The 18,220-nt window shown below is 45.4% G+C and overlaps 1 protein-coding gene across 1 annotated transcript in view; it reads left to right on the top strand.

Moving 5' to 3' along the window:
- The first annotated feature begins 3,543 nt into the window (after nucleotides 1–3,543).
- Itpk1 (inositol-tetrakisphosphate 1-kinase) overlaps nucleotides 3,544–18,220 on the top strand; it is a 162,048-nt gene continuing 147,371 nt past the window's right edge. Inside the window, exons 1-2 of the mRNA XM_069997691.1 lie at nucleotides 3,544–3,584; nucleotides 4,053–4,109. The gene's annotated coding sequence lies outside the window, so the exon portion shown is untranslated. The remainder of the gene's footprint in view (nucleotides 3,585–4,052; nucleotides 4,110–18,220) is intronic.

The following is an 18,220-nucleotide window of genomic DNA, read 5'->3' on the forward strand; positions in this document are numbered from 1 at the left end:
AAAAAAAAATGGAGTTTATTTGTCTCTGTCTCTGTCTGTTTCTCTGTGTGTGTGTGTCTGTCTCTTATTTCTCTCTCTCTCTCTCTCTCTCTCTCTCTCTCTCTCTCTCTCTCTCTCTCTCTCTCTCTCTCTCTCTCTCACACACACACACACACACACACACACACACACACTGGGTTCAACTTATTGGCTTGCTTCGAGGAAAGAGAGTATAGAGGAGGAGAAGTCTGGCATATGCTACCTTGGCACAATGATCCCAGTTAACATCAGTGAGGTCATGTTGGTACAGCATGTATACCTGATAGGATGTGAATGGCATTTGACCACTGCAGTATTCTTCCTCAAAATCCATAAACCCAGGCTGATCATGAGAAACACACCAAACAATCCAATCTTAAGCATTCTAAAAAATGCTTGACCAGTACTTCTCAAAATGCCAAGATTATACATATATATATATATATATATATATACATATATATATATATATATATAACAGAAACTCTCCCAGACCAGAGAAGGCTAGGCAACCATGGGTTTGATAGTAGTGTATCGATCTTGGTTTCTTGAACATAACTGTACTTTGTAACTTTTCTGTTACCTAAAGCTATCCTAATTTTTTTATTAAAATACATATGCAAACACTCATTTGCAATTATACAAGTGAATATAACACATGATCCCATGCCAATCAATGAAATAAATCACTAGAGAATGAATTACAAATGTACCTCTCCTGCAATCATTGTTCATCTATTTAACACTAGGTGGTGCTGGCCAAAGAAGAGAGATTTCAGAAGCATTTATGAGGAAAAATACTTAAGTGCTCACTCAGTTTGTCACAATGACTTCTTTTCTAGGTTCAAGACTTCTAGAATCTTCTAGTTAGCTTGTCAGAGAGGCCTGGCCCTGGCAAGTGGACTTATTCCAGTCTTCACAGGTAAGAACATGATTCTATTTTATCCTCAGCTGGTTTTTCTTGGGAGTTGGGGATCAGATCTACTGAAAGAGAGTTCCTGTTGTTTTGAGAGGAGAGAGCGATACTGGGGTACTGGGTCTTGAACTCAAAGCCTACGCTCTATCCTTCAGCTTATTTCACTCCAAAGCTGGTATTCTACCACTTAATCATTCCACTTCTAGTTTTCTTAGTGGTTAATTGGAAATAAGAGACTCATGGACTTTCCAGTCTGGACTAGCTTCAAACCATGATCCTCAAATCTCAGCCTTCTGAGTAGTGAGGATTACAAGTACCTAGCTTGAAAGAGACTTATTTTAAAGAAAATGAAATTTAGGTTCAAAGAAGCATTTAGCTAGACATTACTATACTGCATCTGCTGGCAGCCAACCTAATTCTACTTTTGTAGTTGTTAGTTTTCTCAAGTCTGATAGGGACTTTTACACTTAGAATATAATCAAATGTTTCTTAACTAATTAGCAATCCTGTTGTGTGTCTGACAAATGCTGATGTACAGTAATGATCATTGCTGTCACTTGCTAAGCTTTTCCTGTGTATCAGGCATGGTGCTAAATCCTGGTGGCAACCCCTGCGGATACATTACTACCACAAATTTCAAGTAAGAAAGCAGGCATTTGAATAGGTGAAATGGTTTTCTTTTGGAGTCAGAAAGTTAGAGCCAGAACATTGTGCCAAATAACCTCCAAAGGCATTTTAGCTCTGAGCCAGACCAGCACCACTTTAAGAGAAGGAAAGTATAAATGAAGGGACCCACTGGTGAGCCAGTTCAGGATTGTATCAGCTAAGTGCATCTCCATCTCCATTCCCTGCTGTCTGTCTTCTTCCAAGAAAAAGCCTTATGGCTTTGCAGCTTATGCTACAAAAGTCATCACTATTGGCTACTACCCAGAACCATTAGCCCACTTCCTCCCTTACAAGTAAGATCAGTTCAACCTCTTACAGAATCAGAAAACTTAGGGGAAGCTCAGTCTCTACATAGCCTGCTGATGGGAGAAGGTGTTGTATCTGAATTCCTTTGAGATGATTCAATACTCTTTGCCAAACTACTTGCTTTAAGCATAGGCAAATAATGCTATTCTAGCCAATGAAATAAGAACAATTGTTTTTTAGGTTGTGGGGCATTCATCCTGAAGCAGAATGGCCTAGCCTGGGATACTAGGTGACTGATCCCCATTAGCTTAATAGAGACCAGAGCAACTAAAGGGAAGTGCACACCTTCCAGGAAGTCACCTACTGTCCTTCCCAGACTCTTCTTCCAGGAACAACTTCTCCATAAAGGTTCTGCCACAGGTCGGGAGTAGGATGATAATTGGGTCTAACCAATGAGCCAAATTCTTCCTGGCTACAGTGATGGGACCCCATCATCTAGACCAGTCCAGAACTCTTCAGCTCCCTTTCTCCTATTGAATATTTTGCCTGTTGTTGTTGTTGTTGGTGGTGGTGGTGGTGGTGGTGATGGTGGTTGGCTTAACCTGTTTTTTATTTTTGTCTGATTATTATACTTTGCCATTCTTTCTTTTGCTGGTCCTGAGGCTTGAACTCAGGGTCTGGGCACTGCCCCTGAGCCCCCTTTTGCTCAAAGCTATACAGTACTATTTTCAGCTTTTTCTGAGTAGTTTATTGAAGGTAAGAGTCTCATGGACTTTTCTGCCCAGCATGGCTTCAAACTGTGATCCTCAGATCTCAGTCTCTTGAGTAGCTATGATTATAGGTACAAGCCAGCTGTATGCTTTAAATGATCCAGGTTCAATTGAGATGCCTCTGTGGCAGCTGGTGGCGCAGGTGGCTTGCGTGGACACGGCCAGCGAGCGGCCAGCAGGCCCCGCAGTCTCTGTGCTCGTGGCCGCAGCAGGAGTCAGGACATCCCGAGGCACCTTCTGCCCATCTGCCCGCCCGCCCACCCACCCATGCAGGACCTGGGACCAGGGCCGTGCTCCCGCATTCCTTCCCCTGCCCGCCCAGCTCCGGGCCTTAGGACCTCCAGGCTTCACACCAGAAACATGACTCGCAATTTCAAACCCAGAGACCTCATCTTCGCCAAGATGAAAGGTTATCTTCACTGGCCAACTCGAGTAGATGAAGTTCCTGATGGAGCTGTAAAACCACCTACAAACAAACTACCCATTTTCTTTTTTGGAACTCATGAGACTTCTTTTTTAGGACCAAAGGACATATTTCCTTACTCAGAAAATAAGGAAAAGTATGGCAAACCAAATAAACGAAAAGGTTTCAATGAAGGCTTATGTCTAGATGAACTACTGAAATTATTACACTGCAAAAGAGACCTCAGAAAACTGAGACATGCTTGGTTATTTACTCAAGAAAAAAGTTTAATATATTAGATTAAAAAAAATGATCCAGGTTCAGAAACTATATAGCACCAGTTCTGTTCTCTTACTGGTGATTGGCTGGGCAGCCACAGGCTCCTTTCCTCACCAACCTTAAGAGCAAATCTCACTTGGGTCACTGTGAGAAGAGCATGTGGAACGGGCTAAACCTATAACTGGGAAATACCGTTTGTCCTGGCTGATTATCTTTTTTTTTTTTTTGTCAGTCCTGGGGCTTGAAATCCGGGCTTGGGCCCCGTCCCTTTGCTCTTCAACTCAAGGTGAGCGCTTTTTTAAGCCACATCGCCACTTCCTGTTTCCTAGTGGTTTATTGGAGATAAGAATCTCACGCTGGGCTGGGAAGGTGGCTCAGTGGTAGAGCACTTGCCTTGCATGCATGAGGCCCTGGGTTTGATTCCTCAGCACCACATAAGCAGGAAAAAAAAAAAGCTGGAAATGGTGCTATGGCTCAAGGGGTAGCATGCTAGCCTTGAGCTGAAAAGTTGAGGGACAGTGCCCAGCCCAGAGTTCAGGCCCCACGCCCGGACCCAAAAAAAAAAAAAAAGAGTCTCACAGACTTTCCTACCCAGGCTGGCTTTGAACCGCGATCCCCAGATCTCAGCCTCCTGAGTAGCTAGGATTACAGGCGTGAGCCACGTGTACCCGGCTGGCTGATTATCTTTTGTTATCACTCTTAGTATCTGAATTCCAGCATTTTTGACTATTTTTTTTGTTTGTTTCTTTTTCAGTTTTCTTCCACTTCCTACATCATCCTACTTTTTCCAAACATATCATCTGTCCCTCAGGTAAGGTAACAGAGCAGCAGCCCTGAGCCCTTTGAGCAGAGACCCTGGGGCTCGGTGATGTCCAATTGCTGGGGTACCGCTGTATCAAAGTAGATTTTTTTTTCCTGTTTTGTTTTCTCTTCCCTGTTGGATGCTCTTTTCAAATGGGTTTGAGAATTGCAGTGGGTGTTTATAGTCACCTGAAAACAGGCCACTAAGTGGTTGATTACAAGCAGTATCTTTATGGGTGGAACTGGAAGACTGGAAAGGGCCTCTCTGTAAAACAATAAGATGGCAAGCCAGCTTTTTAGTTGCTGGAACTCCAAATTTCAGTAACTGGAAGTCCTTTTTTTCCCCCCCAAGGCTGTTCAGTTCCTTCCAGGAATGAGCTTTATCGTCTAGAGACAGAAGTGGAAGCCATAGGTTCCCTGGATTGGAATGCAGACCCCTCCATCAGGAGCCTTGTCTGCTCCCCACTGTGTGGCCTCCCTGAGTCAGAAGCATTTTGGGTTCAAATTCCAGTTTTCCCAGAGAGGTCCAGCTGAGGTGGGATCACACAGGGCCAAGTGAGACTCTGGGTGCTTCAAGGCTCCTTACCCCTAACTTCAACCTCTCCCTGTTAGTCCCCTGTGGCCACTGTAAACAAAGGAACATAAACAGAAAGGCTCAGCCCCACAGAAATGTATGCTCTCAGAGTTCTGTGACCAGAAGTCCAAAATCAGTTTCACAGATCCAAAATCAAAGTATCACAGGGGTGAGTTCCCGCCAATGTTTCCAAGATAGCCTCTTGTCTCTTGCCTCTTCTAGGTGGGGCTGCCAGCATTCCTCTGTTTGCAGTTACATCAACCTAATCCTGGAGAGCCCCACCTTCAGATCTCTCTGCTCCACCTCCACGTGGCTGTAGCCTAAGCTCAGTGCAAAATCTCCTTCAGCCTCACTGGGAGGACTTTCATGGTGACTTACATAGGCCTGCCTGGATAACCCAGTACCATTGCTTCCACTCCTAGTCCTTAACTTTACCACATCTGCAAAGTAAGATCACATTCACCAGGTCTAAAAATGAGAGCCGATTACTTCAGGGCCATAGTCTGATTTCAGTCCTGTGATGTAACCATCTCCCTCCCTAGTGTTTGGCACATCCTGTGAGGAGAGGTCTGGCCTCTAGGCAGGGACTGCTTCCTCAACAGTCATCCATCCTCTAGGCCATGTGTACAGCCTCCTGAACACTTACATTTGTTTTAGTCCTTGACTCTCATTTTGGATGTGTTTCAGGAAGAAACAGAGAAACATGTTTGTTCGACATACCATGTTTAACATTAATGTCTTTCCCCAGGCTTTAAGTTTTTATGAATAGCTATATTTGTGGCTCTCATATGTTTAAGTGTTGTATACATGTTTGAAAATACTGGCACACTAGAAATCACACCCCTTACTTGAAAGCAAAGATTAAAATTGGAGTCTACTAATATATGGTGAGCTTTTTTTGTAGGTTGTAAAGCTTGAACTCAAGGCCTGGGCACTGTCCCTGATTTTCTTTTTCTTTCTTTTTTTTTTTTTTTTTTTTTGTCGGTTCTGGGGCATGAACCCGGCCTGAGCACTGTCCCTCAGCTCTTCAGCTCGAAGCTGAAGAGCCACAGTGCCACTTCCTGTTTTCTGATGGTTAATTGGAGATAAGAGTCTCCTGGACTTTTCTGCTCCGGCTGTCTTTGAACTGCGATTCTTAGAGCTCAGCCTACTAAGTAGCTAGGATTACAGGTGTGAGCCACTGACTCCTGGCTGTCCTTGAGTTTTTTTGCTCAAGGATAGCACTCTACCACCTTGAGCCCCAGCTCACTTCAGTTTTTTCTGGTAGTTAATTGGAGATAGAGTCTCACAGACTTCCTTGCCCAGGCAGGTTTCAAACTTCAGTGCTCAGATCTCAGCCTCCTGAGTAGCAAAGATTACAGGTGTGGGCCATGGACACCTGGCCCAATAATATGTCTAAAGCATTTCCCAAACTATGCCACTATTGCCCCTCCATATTTCAAGAGTATGCATTCCTCTTCAAAGATAAACCCTTCCTTATAATGTCATATCAACACCTGGTATCAGCTAAAGGTCAATTCATATTTTAATTTCCCTATCTCCAAAATATCTCCTGACAGTTGATTTATGGGAATCGGGTTCTAAACCAGAGCCAGTGGTGACACTTGACTGTGTCCTCTTTAGCATCCTCATTGAAAAAGCCCCTCCTTTCTTTCCATGGCATCACCTTGTTAATGTTTGATTTTAAAAAAGATACTTGGAGGTGAAAGCCTGGTTGAAATGATAGAGTACCAGCCATAACAGAAAAAGTCAAACAAGAGCTTGCAGCCAGGAGTTCAAGCCCTAGTACTGGCACATACACCTAAAAATCAAATTAGAATCCCTTTATTTTAAAACTAGTGAAGCCCAAGCACTCAATAGTAGAGTGCTTGCATAACAAGCATAGGGCCTTGAGTTGGATTCCCAGTTTTGAAAAACAAAAACAAAAAACTCTCCCAACAAAATAACTGGTTGGACTCTGGCTTGTATGTTATTCGTGATGTTGCCACAGGGCGGCGCCATTCTAGCAGCTAAACAGCAATCGAGGTAACACATGGTGGTTTTTTATTTTTTATTTTATTATATTTTATTTTTGTTTTGTTTTTTGGTCGTTCGTGGGGCTTGAAATCTGGGCTTGGGCGCTCTCCCTGCGCTCTTCAGCGCAGGGCGAGCGCTCTACTGCTTGAGCCACAGCGCCACTCCTGGTTTTCTAGTGTTTTATTGGAGACAAGAGTCTCACAGACTTTCCTGCCTGGGCTGGCTTTGAACCGAGATACTCAGATCTCAGCATCCTGAGTAGCTAGGATTACAGGCGTGAGCCACTGGCACCTGGCAACACATGGTGTTTTATAGTGTGCTAGTATTTCTAGGATTCATCAAATGAAAGTAGTCTGGCTGGAGAACAAATAAAATTGCAGTCCGTTAGTTGAAATAACGTGTGACAGGAAGCAATCATTGTGCAGCACTTGCTATTGATTCATGTGTCTGCATGGTGCAGGGAGCAAAGGCTCCAAAAAGGACAAGACTCTTGACGGCCATGTACTGGATGCTCTCAGGGTTATGCTCCCAAATTAGAGTTGTTTTTTTCCTTTTTCTGTGTGCCTATACTGAAGCTTGAACTCAGGGCCTAAGTGCTATCCCTAGTACTCTACCACTTGAGCTGTTTGTACCTCCACTTCTGGCTTTTTGGTCATTAATTGGAGATAAAAGTCTCACAAACTTTCCTGCCCTGGCTGGCTTTGAACTATGATCCTCATTCAGATCTCAGCCTCCTGAGTAGCTAGGGTTATAGGCAGGAGTCTCCTCATTGTTGCACATGGGCCACTGCTGTTCTTATGGGGAAATCACTTTTGTGTTATAGAATTTTAAACAACACATATCTCCAGAAACGAATAGTGGGATTTGAATCTAGATCAGCTTGACACAAAAGCACCCATTGCTCCCGTAAATCAGGGGGCCCCTAAACGATGCCATCAAAACTCATCAGGAATAAACAAGATGCCTGTCTGTGATGAAGGTGGAGAGGAGGTATTTCTCAATAAGGTAGCATTGCATTCTCATAAATTATGTGAACACTGTGAAGCGTCCTTGAACAGGATGATTGTGAAGATTGTTCAGGTAGTAGACTTAATGTCACCATCATGTGGCTAACACAGGAATGGTATGTCAATTAGCAAACTTCTCCCTCAGTGATTCACCTGCAGTATTTTATTTTAGTGAGTCAGCTGCTTTTTCATTTCAAGGAGTCAATGAGAGGTTGAGGAAGGCAGGGCCAAAAAGGAAGAAAGTTGTCACAGGGTGGCAAAGGCTGGCCGAGTGAGAAATTGGAAGGTCATTTATCCATCCACTCACCAAACACAACTGAGGAAGCACAAGCTTGGAAACCATGGATGACTCACCCATTACCAGATAACAGGCCAGCACTGCCTTATAAAATAGCATTATTGTGAATGTAAGGTAACTGTGTTTCTGATTAAACTAAAGTAGAAATGCAGTTGACTTCATGGGTATAACTACAAGATAGCCACACAGCACAATTTTTCTTTTCAAAACTCCCTTCCATCTGTTATCTTAATTTATTGCTTCATAATCTCCTTGCTTTGAACTAACTTTTATTGTAGCGTTCATCTCCTTGTGGTTAATGTTTAGTGTGTATGCCTGTATCTCCCACTGGTTTATGACCTTTGGGGGCAGAGACCATGCATCAGTAAAGCCTGAGCCTTAGCAAAGTATTAGTTAAGACTTGTTGAAAAACCCACTGAATATAGTTTAAGCAAAAAGAGGGCTTTGTTTGAAAGAGCCCTAGGGCAGAGGTGCAGCCACATCTTGGACGTCCAGGAACCAAGCTCTCACATGCTTCTCTTATCCTGTGTCTGCCTTGTTAACAACTCTGCAAATGTCTTTCACTGCTTCCCATTCCATAGGCTGAAATTCTGGCTGCCAGTATCTGCCCAAAGGACAAGTAACTTGTCCAGCCCTGCACTGAGAGCCTCAGTCCCAATCTCCAGGGGCAGACACTCTGATTGGTCCAGTCTCAGTGAGGTGTTTACCTCTGATCCAATCAACTATGGCCAGAGGGTGCGGTCCAGTGGTAGAACAAGGTTGTTCCTATGGCAACCATGTGGGGGAGGCGCAGGAAGGAAGAAGGCACTGTTCCCAGAAAAAGAGAGAAAGCAGAGCAGCCTTAACAATTGGGGGTTACATTCCTGTAAATACTTGGTGCTCTATAAATGCTTACTAATCTACCTTTCTCTAAATGCAGCAAGTCTCCAAACACCTGGTTCTTTCCGGCCTTTTAGCCTTCCTTTGCCGTTTTCAATTCCTTATGGCTCTTCCTTAACCACATCCATTCACCTAACTCACACTCTTAACTCATGGCTGCATTTGGATCCTCTTAAAAAGGCCTTTCCTGAGTTCTGAGCTAGAATATCTTTAGTGATGCCACAGGCCTGTGATCCCAGCACTCAAGATTAAAAATAGTAGGGCTACTGAAGGCACTGGCAAGATCCTTTCAAAACAACGTGGAGAATCAAGTGGCTCATGCCTGTAATCCTAGCTACTTGGGAGGCTGGGATCTTGAGTATTGCAGATTGAAGCCAGCCTGGTCAGGGAAGTCCAGGAGCCTCCAGTTAATCACCAAAAAGACAGAAGTGGAGCTGTGGCTGAAGTGGCACAGTGTCCACGCTGAACAAAAAATCTCAGAGACGAGACATTGCCTACAGCCTAGTTCAAGCCCCAGTACTGGCACACCACACACACACACACACACACACGTGCAAGCACACACGGAGTGCCAGATTCAGTTACAACAAGGAAATATACTGAAAAAGCAGATAAACTCCCCTCCCACCATACAAGTTACAAGATTAGAAGACATAAGAGGGGCCATCTAAATCTGTCTTCTCAGCAGTGCTATTAACTCACACCAGTAATCCTAGCTACTCAGGAAGTGGTGATCTGAGGATCCCAGTTCTAGTCACCCAAACAGAAGTCCAAGTAACCAGCTAAAAGCCAGAAGTGGATTGTGGCTCACGTGGTAGAGCTTTAGCCTTAAGCAAAAACAAGCATGAGTATAAGGCCCTGAATCCAAGCCCAAGTACTGGCACAAAGAAAAAAAGAGAGAAAAAAATCTTCCTTCTCCCTTGATGTGATTTAAAAAAAATCTGGGAACTCTTCATGAATGCATACAGACAGAAAGCAAGGCATATCTGACATGTGAAGTCCGGAGGCTACCTGGGTTTGGGACGAAGGACCACTCCCATATTCTCAAGGACTTGAGATTTTATATGGAAGCTGAGGGGAACTCTCATCCATCCTCTGGTGAACGCTGGAGGTGTGTCATGCTGGTGACGAGCCCCTGAGCTTCTCTATCTCTAGGGATGTCACTCTGGAGATAGGCCATGGGGGTTGTGTTTGTACCACAGAAATTGGCAAATGCTACTAACCAGGGATTTTTTTCCCCAGGGATTCTTCCCTGAGAACTGCTGTTAAACATTTCCCCGCATGCCTTGGGTTGAAACTAAGTTCCCAGGACTTCTTTTTTTTTTTTTTTTTTTGGTCGGCCGTGGGGCTTGAACTCTGGGCCTGAGCGCTGTCCCTCAGCTCTTCAGCTCAAGGCGAGCGCTCTACCACTTGAGCTACAGCGCCACTTCCGGTTTTCTGGTGGTTTATTGGAGATAGGAGTCTCACGGTCTCTCCTGCCCGGGCTGGCTTTGAACCGCAATCCTCAGATCTCAGCCTCCTGAGTAGCTAGGATTACAGGCGTGAGCCACCAGCGCCCAGCTCCCAGGACTTCTTTAATGTCTGATTGAAACACATGCTGGGCAAACTCCTAGTTCTGCTTTGAAACCCAGGTGGATCTGGTGAAGCCATCCGTGATGTTTAAAGGAAGTTCACTGTGTACCTTTGGTGACGGAGGCTGTAGTGAAGCAGTCTACACGACAGAGGTCATGCGCAAAGCAGGCCCACCTATGTCTCTCAGGACTGAAGTCCATACTCCTCAGCAGGGCGGGCTCTAGACAAAGACCCTTGTCCTCCTGGCATCTCCAGACTCTCCTGCTAGCTGTTCCTATCTACCTCATTCCCACCATGTCCCCACACCCTGTCCTCTTCAACCTTGGCAACCTCTAACCCAGAGCTATTACCCCAAGAGTTGTTTATCAGTTGGAGAACTGATAAAGATTATGGACATTCTCCCTGGACACACACACACACACACACACACACACACACACACACACGGACACACACACACACACACACACGGACACACACACACACACACACACACACACACACACACACACGGTGTAGTTTCAGGAGATTCATAGACCAAGGGATCTCTTTTGCTCTGAAGCCCATCCTACCTCCACATTGTGGGTGGCCAAGCATACCTCTGTCTTGGGAATTTGGGTGCATCTGTGTTATCATCCTTCTCGAATCTTTATGGCACTGGGAGTTCCCAGGGGAAGCGCCCATAGTGTCTCATTTATGAGCCTCAGGGCGACTGAGGGACATGAAGTGTGCTCCAACCACAGTTCTAATCCTGAGATCAGGGTGGAGGTGCAGCAGCTGTGTGCATGTCTGAGCACCAAGGCGTGTCCCTAAGAATGGCATTGACATTGCTAAAGGAAGATGTCACCCAAAGATAGGCCTGACGCAGAGAGAAAGCGGGGAGCAGGAATCACTACTGTGTGTTCCCAGAGAGGGACTGCTTTTATCAGTAGAGGATGAGCAAGCTCAACTGTGTTGCTAGGGAATAAACCTGAACTTGGGGGGTCTGAGTGATCTAGCTTCCCATCCTAGCTCTGTGGCTTATCCCTTATGATAAACTCTCTGAGCCTCAGTTTTCTCTCCCAACTATTTCATTGAGTCACGGTTAAGACTAAAGCTACATCTGGGCTGGGCGCCAGTGGCTCATGCCTATAATTCTAGCTACTCAGGAGGCTGAGATCTGAGGATTGCTGTTCAAAGCCAGCCAGGGCAGGAAAGGCTGTTAGACTCTTATCTCCAATAAACCACCAGAAAACTGGAAGTGGTGTTGTGACTCAAGAGCTAGAGCACTATCCTTGAGCTAAAGAGCTAAGGGACAGCACCCAGGTCCAGAGTTCAAGCCCCATGACCACCACCACCAACAAAAAAAAGCTACGTTTGTGTAAAATGCTGGGTCTTTAGGAAAGTGCATAGAGGTTAGTGTCCTCTTTGCCCATTTCTGTATTCTGATAGTCCTATGCAAAAGAACAAACTCTGCATGCGCTTGTGCGCGTGTACACATACACACATACATGCATGTGCTGGTACTGTGGTTTTAACTTAGGATATTACACTCTTGTTCAGCTTCCCTGCTCAAGGCTGGTACTCTACCACTTGAGCTATATTTCTAGTCTGGCTTTTTGCTGGTTAATTGAAGATGAGAGCTTCATAGACTTTCCCTCTGGGATGGCTTCAAATTATGGTAATCCAAGTATCAGCCTCCTGAGTAGATAGGATTACAGATGTGAGCTGCCTTGCCCCTGAAAAGCATCAACTCTCTCTCTCTTTTTGTTGGTCTTGGGGCTTGAACTCTGGGCTTGGGTGCTGCCCTTGTGCTCTTCATCTCATGGCAAGCGCTCTACCGTTTGAGCCACAGCGCCACTTCCAGTTTTCTGGTGATTTATTGGAGATAAGAGTTTCACGGACTTTTCTGCCCAGGCTGGCTTTGAACTGCGATCCTCAGATCTCAGCCTCCTGAGTATCTAGGATTACAGATGTTAGTCACTGATGCTGGGCTAAGCATCAACTCTCTTTAATAAAAGCAAAACCAAGTCATTTGTTGCATGAATGGAAGGCTGGTTTCAAGTAGATTTCTGTTACTCCTTTGGCACATGATAAAACAATTTATAGCCAGTTACACAGTGCTTTTTTTTTTTTTTTTTTTTGGTTAGTTGTGGTGCTTGAACTCATGGCCTGGGTGCTGTCCCTGAGCTCTTTTGTTCAAGGCTAATATTCTACCACTTTGAGTCACAGCTCCACTTTCCATTTTCTAGTGGTTAATTGGAGATGTGTCTCACAGATTTTTCTCACTGTGTTGGCTTTAAACGATGTTCCTCAGATCTCAGCCTTCTGAGTAGCTGAGATTACAGGTCCGAGCCTCTGTGCCCAGCTAGTACTTTGTTAAATACTATATTCTCCCATCCCTATTCCCCTGTCCCAGCTTCCCTTGCAGATGATGGCACATGATCATAGCTTCTTTGCTTTTTGCTCTCCCTCTGGCTGGAACAGGATGTGCTAGTACAGAGAGAGCAGCCATATTGACCTGTGAAGTAGAAAATGAGTGTTGAGATACAAAAGCAAAGGAGTCTGGGTTTCTCATGACTTAGCAGAGGTGAGATGCCAGTTCAGACTTACAGTACAAGAGAATTACACTTGTATTTGTTTAAAGCTTGCCAATAGGTGGGTAAAGCAGCCCAACCTATATTCTATCTAAAACTCAGTAAGCCACTTGGATATCAGGAAGAGAGACATCAGGACAGCTCCCAGACCCGAGTCATGTGCTGTGGACAGTACTTGCCTGGGCTTTGACTGTTGGGAGTTGACTCATCTGGTTTCCATGTCAATTTGACATCTACACATCATTTTGGGTTTTGAGCACTCCCTTGTATGTGCACAAGATGTTCTAGGCTCAACTTGTAATTTTCCTGCCCTAGGTTTAGGATCAGCTATTTTGAAAATGAGTTCATTTCATCAGTGGAGGATGGTGATTAGAAACCAAGATGTGAGTACCAGGCATGTGTATTACTATGGTTGTGGTTGCTTCTAGGCTGCCAACAGCCACAGCTAGAAATGGTGTGTGTGTGTGTGTGTGTGTGCGTGCGTGCGTGCGTGTGCGTGCGTGCGTTCACACATGCATACTCATGCATGCCATGTATACCTACATCCACTGTTTTATTTATATATCTTTTCAAACCATGAGTTTATACCAACATTTCCAGTACACATTCCACACAGGATTTTTATTTCCAGTCTTTACTCTTATCTCCCTAGGAAGCGTGACTCTTCTCTCACAGTGAGAAATGGGTTCCCACTATCTCCAGGTAGGCCTGTTTGCTCATTCCCCCTTGTAGAAGTCCTTCCAAGCCTTTGACTCACAAGTCATACCAGACCCTCTGGATGACCCCTTCCTAAGTGCCAGCTGTGCCCTTTACCCTGACCCAGCAAAGAGGAAGAGACCAGAGCTATAGAGCTATCCTTGGCCTTCCCCTTACCCACCAGCAGCTACCCAGCCATAGTCTGGCTTCCCTGTAGATTCCTTGTAGGTGCAGAGTACCCTGGCTTCCTGGAAGAAGTGGCCCTTCCTTAGCCCTGGCTCAGGCAAGGTAGGATGAAAGCTATTGAAAAAAGGAAGAGTCCACTAACTCTGCTCCAATCCTTCCTAGAGAGCCAGACAAGAGGTACTGTGGCTTGAACTCAGGGCCTTTTTGCTCAAGGCTTTTTTTGCTCAAGGCTGACACTCTAACCACTCTAATCACTTGAGCCACATCTCCCGTTTTGGCTTTTTGCTGATTAATTGGAGTTAAGAGTCTTAAGTCTTCTGCCTGGGTTGACTTCAAACCGAGATTCTCATATCTTAGCCTCTTGAGAATTACAGGTGCTTGTCTCTGTGTGGGGTGTGTGTGTGTGTGGGGTGTGTGTGTGTGTGTGTGTGTGTGTGTGTGTGTGTGTGTGTGTGTGTGTGTGTGTGTGTGTGTGTGTGTGTGTGTGTCCAGGGTTTCACATTTGCTGAGCAGGCACACTACCAGCTAAGCCACCTTTCCAGCCTTGCTTTATGTTGCTTATTTTCAAAGTAGGGTCCAGGCTGCCTAGAACTATGATGATCTGTGTGCTGCCCTTTGTCACTTGAATAACAGGTGTGTCCAACTGTACCCAGCTGTTAGTTGGAATAGAGACTCAAAAATGTCTTTTGTGTGTGTGTGTGGGTGGGGGTTGGCATTGGCTAGACTGGCCTTGTACGTTCCCCACGTTTCACTACTCAAGTAGCCAGGATTACAGGCTTGAGCCACAGAGACTGGCCTGCTCTTAAAGAGCACCAACTCCCCTCCTTCTTCCTTCATTTTCAAATACAACTACAACACCACCCATATTCTCCTGTGTGCTCATATGACTTCATGGGCCAGGCTTTCGGATAGAGTCTTTGCAGGAACAGCACACCTCAGTGTCCCCAGGGACTTGCTTCCAGGAGCCCTGGGAATAGCAAAGTCCTCACATGCACCAATCTCTGCTGATGTAATATTTGCCTATAAGCTTGGCAGTACTCCCTCATACTTTAAGTCATGGCTGGGTTACTTAAATGATGCAAATGTTAGGTTGTTGTATATCATGCTTTGTATTTGTGTATTTTTGTTGTTGTTAGTCTCCACAGCAGTATCAAGAGGAGGCACCATCGATGTCCCCACTGTACAGGGGACGGTCCTGGGTTTAGAGAGAGCTCTGCCCAAGCCCATTCCACAAGCATCAAGGCCAGAAGTTGGCACCACAGCCAACTTTGCTACTCCATGGCACTGACCTTGAACTCTCATTTTCTTTTGTCCTCCACCCCTCAAGTCTGAGGCTTTCTGTGCTCTGGCTAATTCTTAAAGAATGCCAGGACTTGGGCTGAGAATGTGGCTCAGTGGTAGAGTGCTTGCCTAGCATACATGAAGCCCTGGGTTCAATTCCTCAGGACCACATAAACAGAAAAGGCCAGAAGTGGCACTGTGGCTCAAGTGGTAGAGTGCTAGACTTGAGCAAAAAGAAGCCCAGGGGCAGTGCCCAGGCTATGAGTAGTGTCCTAATAAATAATAATGATGATGATGATGATGATGATGATGATGGTGACGACGATGATGATGATGCCAGGGCCAGATTTAAAAAAAAAAAAAAAGAACTCTTAAGCTGCATGCTAGTGGCTCATGCCTGTAATCCTAGGTATTCAGGACATCTAAGGATTGCCACACAACTAGTGCTGGTCCCAGGCTTGAACTCAAGGCCTGGGCAGCATCCATGAGCTTTTTTGCCAAGGCTAGTGCTCTACTACCTGAGTCATAGCTCCACTTTTTTGGTGCTTGATTGGAGATTAGAGTCTCACAACTTTCCTGCCCCGGCTGTTCTTTTTTGTTGGTGTTGGTGTTGGTGGTGGTGGTTGTGGGGCCTGAACTCTGTCTGGGTCTGGGCACTGTCCCTCAGCAATTCAGCTCAAAGCTAGTGCTCTACCACTTGAGCTACAGTGCCCCTTCCATCTTTTTCTGCTTATGTGGTACTGAGGAATCAAACCCAGGGCCTCATGCATGCAAGGCAAGCACTCTACCACTGAGCCACCTTCCCAGCCTCCAGGCTGGTTTTGAACCATCATCCTTGGATCTCATTCTTGAATAGCTAGGATTACAGGCATGAGCTACCACTGCTGGCTCTCAAAAATATTCTTATGTGATTTTTAACACATATCAAAGGAAATATTCTAACAACAATAAAACAACACTCCTGCCTTGAACTAGTGTCTTAACTGAAAATTCACTAGCAGGTAAAGCTCGGTAATGGAGGAAATGCATGGCATGCAAAAGGCCTTAGGTTCTGTCCCCATTGCTGCAAGACAAATGAACAAATTTTTAAAAATAGGCTTAATCTCTTGTATTTCTAGATATTTGTTGTTTTCAAAATGCAAAAACTCTCCCTCATTTTAATCCCCCAAGTGGAAAACTTAATGTTCCCTATGAGTTAAACATCTCCTCCCCTCCCCCCCCCGCCCCCTCTCTGTCGTTGTGGGGATTGAACTCTGGGCTTGGGCACTGTCCCTGAGCTCTTCAGCTCAAGGCGAGTGCTCTACTACCTGAGCCACAGCACCATTTCCGGTTTTCTGGTGATTAACTGGAGATAAGAGTCTCATGGACTGCCAGGGCTGGCTTTGAACCGTGATCTCAGCCTCCTGAGCAGCTAGGGTTACAGGTGTGAGCCACTGCTGCCCGGCTTACTTTTGTTTTTTTAAGACTGGGTCTCACTATGCTGGACCTGACGAGGTTGATGTCGCCTAAGTTCTGGGATTTTAGGCCTGTACCACCATTATCTAGTAGTGTTTTATTCACATGGTCTGGCATGGGCTTTTTGGGGGAGTGGGTAGGGGGAAGGGTATTGGGACTTGGACTCAGGGTCCTGAGCTTTCTGTCAGCATTCTTTCTCTGCCACTTGAGCTCTACTTGAGCTACCTTTTTTTTTTTTTTTGTCTGTCATGAGGCTTGAACTCTGGGCCTGAGCATTGTCCCTCAGGTCTTCAGCTCAAGGCAAGCACTCTACTGCTTGAGCAACAGCACCACTTCCGGTTTTCTGAGTGTTTATTGGAGATAAGAGTTTCACGGACTTTCCCGCCCAGGTTGGCTTTGAACTGTGATCCTCAGATCTCAGCCTCCTGAATAGCTAGGATTACAGGCATGAGCCACTGGCGCCCGGCTTCTTTGAGCTACCTTTTTTTGTTGACTGATTAATTGGAGATGAAGATTTGAAGATTTTTTTATATTGACTGGCATGGAACTTCATCCTCTAGACCTCAGCCTCCTGAGTAACTAGTATTACAGGTGTAAGCCACCAGTGCCTGGTTGAAGTACACACTTCTTACAAAATAAATGAGAACGAAATTAACATTTAATGATTGAGTATATTTTTGCATACAAATACCCTGGTAGCTGTCAGAATTTATACTTAGAATTACTATAAATGTCACAGTGACAGAGGCAGACCCATAGAGGTGAGATATGTTGACTCAAAGTCCACAGGAGACATGGTTTTCTACAACAGTAAATAATTCTTAGTGGCCGGGCGCTGGTGGCTCACGCCTGTAATCCTAGCTACTCAGGAGGCTGAGATCTGAGGATTGCGGTTCAAAGCCAGCCCGGGCAGGAGAGACCGTGAGACTCCTATCTCCAATAAACCACCAGAAAACTGGAAGTGGCGCTGTAGCTCAAGTGGTAGAGCACTCGCCTTGAGCTGAAGAGCTGAGAGACAGCGCCCAGGCCCAGAGTTCAAGCCCCACGCCGACAAAAAAAAAATAATAATAATTCTTAGTGGATCAAAACTAAGTATAGACTTCTCTGAGTGTGCCTGCTTCTTGAATTCCCAAATATTTAGTGATATGGCTGGGAAGTTGGGGGCTGGGAAAGTGGCTCAGTGGTAGAGTGCTAGCCTTGAATGCACGAGGCCCTGGGTTCAATTCCTCAGCACCACATAAGCAGAAAAGGCCGGAAGTGGCGCTGTGGCTTAAGTGGTAGAGCATTAGCCTTGAGCTGAAGAGCTGAGGGACAGCGCCCAGGCCCAGAGTTCAGGTCCCATGACTGGCAAAAAAAAAAAATTAAAGTTGAGCTCTCTGTCCAAATAATAGCGCGCGTGTGTGTGTGTGTGTGTGTGTGTGTGTGTGTGTGTGTGTGTGTGTGTGTGTGTGTGTGTGTGTATGTGTGTACACGTACTGGAGCTTGAACTCAAGGCCTTGAGCTCTCCCTTAGTTTTTTCTGCGTAAGGGTGGTGTTCTACTACTTGAGCCACACCTCCACTTTAGGCTTTTTGCTGGTTAA

This window comes from Dipodomys merriami, unplaced genomic scaffold (assembly GCF_024711535.1).
Source record: "Dipodomys merriami isolate MVZ:Mamm:240054 unplaced genomic scaffold, mDipMer1.0.p SCAF_50, whole genome shotgun sequence".
Classification (NCBI taxonomy): Eukaryota; Metazoa; Chordata; class Mammalia; order Rodentia; family Heteromyidae; genus Dipodomys; species Dipodomys merriami.